The 6,760-nt window shown below is 58.5% G+C and overlaps 1 protein-coding gene across 2 annotated transcripts in view; it reads right to left on the reverse strand.

The window, feature by feature from the left end:
• Positions 1 to 5,862, reverse strand: part of LOC113215418 (endothelial transcription factor GATA-2) — a 124,887-nt gene extending 119,025 nt beyond the window's left edge. For both annotated transcript variants that reach the window (XM_052269439.1, XM_052269437.1), the window contains exon 1: positions 5,574 to 5,862. The gene's annotated coding sequence lies outside the window, so the exon portion shown is untranslated. The remainder of the gene's footprint in view (positions 1 to 5,573) is intronic.
• Between the last annotated feature and the right edge of the window lie 898 nt (positions 5,863 to 6,760).

The following is a 6,760-nucleotide window of genomic DNA, read 5'->3' on the forward strand; positions in this document are numbered from 1 at the left end:
CCCCCCCATCCGCCATGACGGGTAACCGTTACCCCTCGCACCGCGACAGACTTACCCCCGCAGCTTGTCGCGGGGGGTAACGTGGCAAACAAAACAAACTGGCCGGCCGCCGCGAGTGAGATCATTTTCCCCGCGCAATCGTGAGCCATAAAAAATAACAACAGTCGAGTGCTCATAGCTCCGCCTGACTCCGTGGTGCTCCAAGAGGTGCGCGCCCCAGCCGTACCGGGTATATCCGCCGAGTCTTTAGCAGCCACACGCATCTCGTAAAAGGGACGGCTGCATGGCCGTCGTTAAAACTGTAACCTAATTAACTGCACGGGGCATATCCCACGCCGGTCAAGGTGTACAAAGTCGCCGCTGCTGCTTTTGCTGAGCGAGGGGGGTGGGGAAACTAATTCGCAGCTAGTTTGCTCGGTGGAGCTGAAGTAGAGGGTAAAAAAACACAGGGTTCCCGTGCTGACTGCTTATTTATTCCGCAGTGACATTTTTGAAAATGTATACGCTACTTGAATATGACGGGTTGACCCGACTTTTGGCAGCCGTTTTCACCCTTGTCATAAATGTCAGCGCACCGTTTCTGGGGTCATCAAATAGCGGGAAACACCCTCTTGCCCTGGTATCTGGTGAGAAACAATGTGACATGGACCGATGATGTGTGGGCCAAAGAGACCACGCCTGAATGGGCGGAATTATACAAAACGGGCAGCCCAGTTTCCACCCAGCCCAGGGACCTTGGCAGCCGCGCCGTTCAGCAGCAGCGGCGGGCCCAAAAATCATGGGAATAAAAAATGGCTCGCCACATCGAAACACAATGTCCTGTTTCCGTCACATGGGAAAGACAAAAAAAAATAAAAAAAAATAATAAGAAATGACAAAATGAATAGGCTATATTTTTACGAGTGGGTGGAAAGGGGGGTGGGTGAAAAGAGGAGTGCTTGTCTACGCGGCTCTCTTTCAAAGTGCCAGTGCCACACATGACTGATAAGCCCCAAAACGGTCAGTGGCACTGATAGAGGCCCACCGCGCCCGGCACGCTACACAGCGCGCTGCTCCCGGTGGCGGTATTACTCATCGGGCCCTGATAATGTAACTCAACTCCAGTAGCGGCCAGCGCGGCCAGAGCCGTGCTGGAGCTTCCCAGCCGCCCGGCCCCGCCCGGGACGCGTGAGTAATTGGCTGGGGGTTCTCTCAGTGGGTGTCGCTTCGTTTACATGCGTCGCTCCTCCATCCACACAACACACACACACACACACACACACACACACACACACACACACACACTCGCAGCCAACGGCGCCCGCGGACTGCCGCGCGGGGCCCGGCCGCGGACCTATAATCTGTATAATTTCGATTGGGCCCCCAAAGCGTTTTCGACTTGTTCGTGGCCGTGCCGCCGGTGCGCCGAGGGTCTTTTGGAAACCATTTAAGGCCTTTTTCCCCGCCGCGGAGGTGCTCCCGGGCCGAGCCATAGAGGCCGAGCCATCACGCGGCCCCGCCTCCTCCTCCGACTCTCCCCATCGATCACGGAGCGCGCGGGGCGTGGCGCGGCGCGAGGACCAATCACAGCCGCGCGGGACAGATGCAAACGCACCACGGCCGCGGGTTCAACGCCCGCCCCAGCAGAAAAACTTTTTCGTTAATCAATGAATAAATGAATGAGACTCTTGCGCGAGAGAATGAATGGCAACGCCCGAGCCAATGGGATGTCGCGGGGCGCGAGGCCCAGGCGAGGCCCTTCCCCGCACTGCCCCGCCCCGCCACCCCCTCGAGAGTGATTTGTCCCCGCCGCACGCCGAGCGACCATGTGCGAATGAGCGGGCAGAGATGTTCCGAATACGAAAATAACTCGCAGCATAATTCCGTATAATTTTGTATAATCTCTCCGCTGCTCTTCCGCGAGAGACGACCCCCGCGCCAACCCCCTCGTCCTTCTGTCTCGCTCGCTCGCGCCCTCTCTGGCTCTCTGCTTCTCTCTCTCTCTCTCTCCCATCCGGTTGGTCCGCAACCGCCATGCAGTGCGCGTCTGGGGCGTGGCGGGGCGCGGTGTTGTGAACGCGTGCGCGCTGTACTCACACACACGCACACACAGGCGGTCCCAATGCGTATTTGAATATACTTCCTGCTGGGTCAGAGTGCGGCGCCTTGCTGAGAAAACCATCGGGGCAATCACCAGGCCGGCCGGGACCAGCCGGCCCCCCTGCGCCCCACACGCCGCGCCCCGCCGCGCCGCGCCCTGCAGCGCCACGTCAAGCAGCGACACGAGCCAATCGGGCCCAGCAGGCGATCTCCCCCACCACCTTCAACCGCCCGACATTTTCTTACACCATACTGCACATTGTACAACCGTGATGCTATTCGAAGCCACGTCCAATCGATACGGTACTACGACGGCGTGCTGCAAGAAGAAACCATTTTATTCACATAAACCGTATGTTGTTGTTTTTTTTTTTTGCGGACCTCTTCTTCCCCACGATAAAAGGAGGAAAGAGTTTAAGTGAAAAGAAAAACGTCGCGTTGACGTGCTCGTCAAGAACAAAGCGCATTTTCACGACAAGATAGCCATCTCATTCCACGGAATAAATTAACCACCAGGCGTCCAAATGATTCGTCATCGCCCCCGCCATTACGAATAAACCCCTCTGCTCTATTTATTTAATCACCCAAGCAACAACGCATTATCGGAATGATAAAAAATGAGAATAGTTTTCATGTCAAACTCATGTTTCCTTGCACAGTTTAGAACATAAAATCGATACATATGTGACAATACAATTTGCAGTTGCCTTTCTTTTTTTTACTTTTATGGAGTTGAGAATCGGTCGTCTTTTTACAGTGAGCAGCGGGCTAGGAACGCCCTCAAAGCGGCAGAGAAAGACTCCCACACGGCAATAAGCCCAACGGCACTGGCTCGGCGTGGCGTAGCGCGGCGCGGGCCGGAGCGAGGAATAATTTGCCAAAAGGTGCTCGCATTGTCACATAATGCATTGTGCGACCTAGCCGCCGCCGCCGGCCGCCACCGCCGCGCGATGTTTTTGCATCCAACTTGGTGCAGCAGTCACGATTTGTAGCCACACAGATTCGAAGGCCACTTGCATAACAATGCCGCGAATATTATTCTAATCCCAGCAGAGCCACAGCAGCAGCGGCAGCAGCGGCAGCAGCGCCGCCACCGCGTGTGATCCCCGCCCCCCGCGCGAGTCACGCCGAACTGAAGCACTTAGTACTACTTGCAGGGGGGTCAAAGTCACGAAATGGAACAACACGGGTCGGGCCGTGTTTGAAAAATAAAACACGCCCGCTTCTACGTTCTACTCTGTCAAATCAAATGCGTACATTGGCTATACACACACTTTGAAAAATAGTCGTGGGTTTACGGGAAAACTTTCCATGGTCTGCGTCGCACAATCACAATTTTAAATTGTAAATTTTCAAGCTCTTCGTATATCGACTTGGAATTGACGAACAAGTAAGAATGGGGTGTCGCAAACTTATAACATCTTTTGTACATAAAAATTCCAACAAATGTAGTGAATTGGCGCGGATGTTTTTCACAGTGCATGTAGACATGGTATGTCTACAATAAAAGGTAGTAGACAATAAGGACAGCTCGTGTAACCTTTTCAATGTCGGTATGGGTATGTTTACGTTTTTCAATGTAGTGCATAAGCCATGTCTACTTAGCTTGAACGCATTTGAATTGCAAGAGTGACAGTGACGGTACATCGGGTTGGCGGGACCGTACGCGCTTAAAGCACTGCTGCTAAGCAAATCGGCGTATAGAGAACCACACTGCGGTGTACAAAGACAAAACTAAGCGCGGCCCAACGGGGACGTATGTCGTCCTGGCCCGCCCGGCTGCGGTGCGCGCGCGTCTGCTGCGCCCGAGAGCGCGCGGATGAGCGCGGATGAGGCCCGGAGCCCGGAATTCCCACGACGGGGGCCCCGGAGCATGAGCGGCCCCGGAGCAGCGCACCGGAGCGGACCGGGACAGGTGCGGGGGCGGCGGGCCGGGCCCGGGCGACACGGTACACGGCAACGCAAAGTGCCACGACGCCCAGCCCGGCGACTGAATTTTATTTCCGCGCGCCCCTCATGTGTGCGGCCTGCAGTGGTTACAACGCCCGGGGGTGAACAATCTAAAACCGCGAGTGCCTTCCCCCGCGGGCCGCGCCGGACTCCACGCACTGCCGCCGTGATTAAGACCTCTCCCTGGACATGAAGGAGGAGTGGAAAATGTCGGGCGGCGCGCCGTCGTGGCGTGCGGCGGCGGCGGCGCGGACTGACAAGGCGCTTCAAGTGTGAGAAAATGAACGTCGTTGGCGTTCCTCCGCAAACGACTCGACAACCGGCCGCCGCTCGCCCATACTGAGTGGCGGTGCACGCGACGTACGCGCCGGCCCGCACCGCGCGGTCCCCTTCACCGGCACCACCACACGGCGAACGCACCGGCATCGGCGCGCACACGATCACGGACACAACACACTCACACACGAATTTCGCGGAAGGCGATCCGCATCAAGCCGTCGGGCGCGGCTTGGTTTGCGGTGTTTTCGCGAGGCCCCGTTGCGCCGCTCACGCCCTTGCTGCCAGCCACCTGCATTTATATCTCCGGCACATCTGGCTGGCCGGCCGGCCCCGCCGCCCGAATATCGTCCGCGGCTGACCGCGAGGGGCCCGGCGACAACATCTCGCGGGGGGAATATTCCGCGACAAGGTCCGCGGCCACCGCGCTCCCCAGCGGGGCTCTGCGGTCCAGGTCGGGCCGGGCCGGCGGGTCGCGCGTAAGAGCCGGCTGCGCGGGTCGCGCCAACCTCAAACAAGCCTTGAGGCAGCGGCCGCTTTCTCACACCACACACATCATGGCGGACGTTTGTCCCCGGCTGACACTTATTTTTTATTCCTTCAGTTTTCACTATAATCCTCAGAGTGTGCGGTGCGGTGCAGCGCGTTGCCGCGCGTTTGCCGCGGTTGGCGCAGCCACTTCCTCGGGCCGGTAGCGGCGGCGCGCCCACCGCGGCGGAACCGTGCCCACCGGGCGGCGGATACGACGGGGACCTCGCCAGCGTCGGCAGCATTTGGGACGCAGTGACGGCCTTTGCGCCAATTTGAACCATTTTAAGGTCAAGGTGCAAAATTCAGTCGTTGCCGCGTCAGTGTCCTCACATGACATCGAGTACTGCCGTCAACCCGTTGACAGTCTTCACCGATGGCTGGCGAGTCCGTTGTATCGTGCCCAGTGTGTTCTCACAACATCGGGACTGATGTTCGGTAGAGACAATCGCCCGGGACATTAAGACACACCCTTTTGTATTGCACGCCCCAGACACATCACAACACCGTCGACATAAAGCTTAATCCATTAAGCTGCGTTTGTTGGTATCCTGAACCAGATGAGTTGGACAATCCAGAGGCGGTTATATCCTGGACGAGTAGCTCCAGAGGGCGTCGGGTAGAAGAACTTCCACACCACTTCACTTGCACTTGCACTCGCTCATTCACTTTGCCTTCTATTTCTCACTTTTGATTGACTTCACTGACACTCACAACAAACTGCCGGTACTCTTGCCTACCTTAGTTTTCAATCACCGAAAACAACAAAATTGCACACTAAAGAATTGAATCGGAGCACTCAACACACGCGCGAAACACAGGGAGCCAACCCGGTTCACTTTGGCCCCTGTCACAGAATTTAATGTCGCACGAACAAACACTGAAGCACTACACTGGGGCTGTCACAATCACAAACACACCACTGGGGGAAGGGAGCGAGGGGGTGGGGGTGGGTGGTTGACACACAAGGGGTTGCGAACGACGCGACACGACGCAGCCCAGCCTCTCCGTGCGACACGGACTGCTCGAGCGGTCGCGGAGCACTGGCGAGGCCGGCGCGGCTGCCAGAGCGGGGGGCTGGGGCAGGGCCTGTGCCGCGCGCTCGGGGAGAGGGGAGGGGGGACGCCTTCGGCTATTTCCGTAGCCCAGCCTCCCTCCCCCCACTCTTTGTTGTGGTGCGTTCGGGTCGCCTTGGCAACGCCTTCGGCCCGCTCCGGCTCCGAAAGCTCCACCCCCCCGCTCGGGCTCGGCCGGGCGCGAGCCGACTCGGCTCTCCGCTCGGGCCGCTCGGGTGGGGAGGCTCGGCCGCGAGTAGCGCTGTTCAAGTCCGCGGCAAGTCCGAGGCAGGAGTCGGCCTGATTGCGGACTGAGCACTCAATGAATCAAATCCGCGGGCTGTCACCGCGCGGCTCGGCGCGTCCCCCACGCACTCCCAAGCGCAGGGGAATTCCTCTTAGTGCAGGCCGCCATCCTTCGCCTCCTCTCTCCCGCTTCCCGCCCTTTCTAGGGCCTTCCTGGGCATCCTGCGGCCCGTCAGGGTGCTCGCCGGATGCAGCCGTCACTCCACCGTCACTGCACCGCGTCGCGCCCATTAAGGCCCCCGCCATGGACCCTGTGGCCCTGCTGCAGCCCGGCAGAGCCCAGCGTGCACTTTAGTGGGATTGAGACGTTTCCACGTTTGACACCCGGCCTGTCCCGGCCCGGCGAGCCCTCCGATAGATGCACAGATAAACTCTGTCTGTTTACCCAAACTGCTGGCAGCCGGCCGGCCGGGCCCAGTTGTGATGATGTGGTTAATCCAGTCACGGAAATCACTTCACTCGGCCCCGGGCCCGGGGCCCGGCCGGCCACGCCACGAGCAAGGCCAACAGGCAGGCACTCTTGCAGCGCGCAGCATTCCAAGCGGGCGGAAGGCGAAGCAGGAGGA

This window comes from Frankliniella occidentalis, unplaced genomic scaffold, assembly GCF_000697945.3.
Source record: "Frankliniella occidentalis isolate FOCC.00 unplaced genomic scaffold, Focc_3.1 Scaffold92, whole genome shotgun sequence".
NCBI lineage: Eukaryota > Metazoa > Arthropoda > Insecta > Thysanoptera > Thripidae > Frankliniella > Frankliniella occidentalis.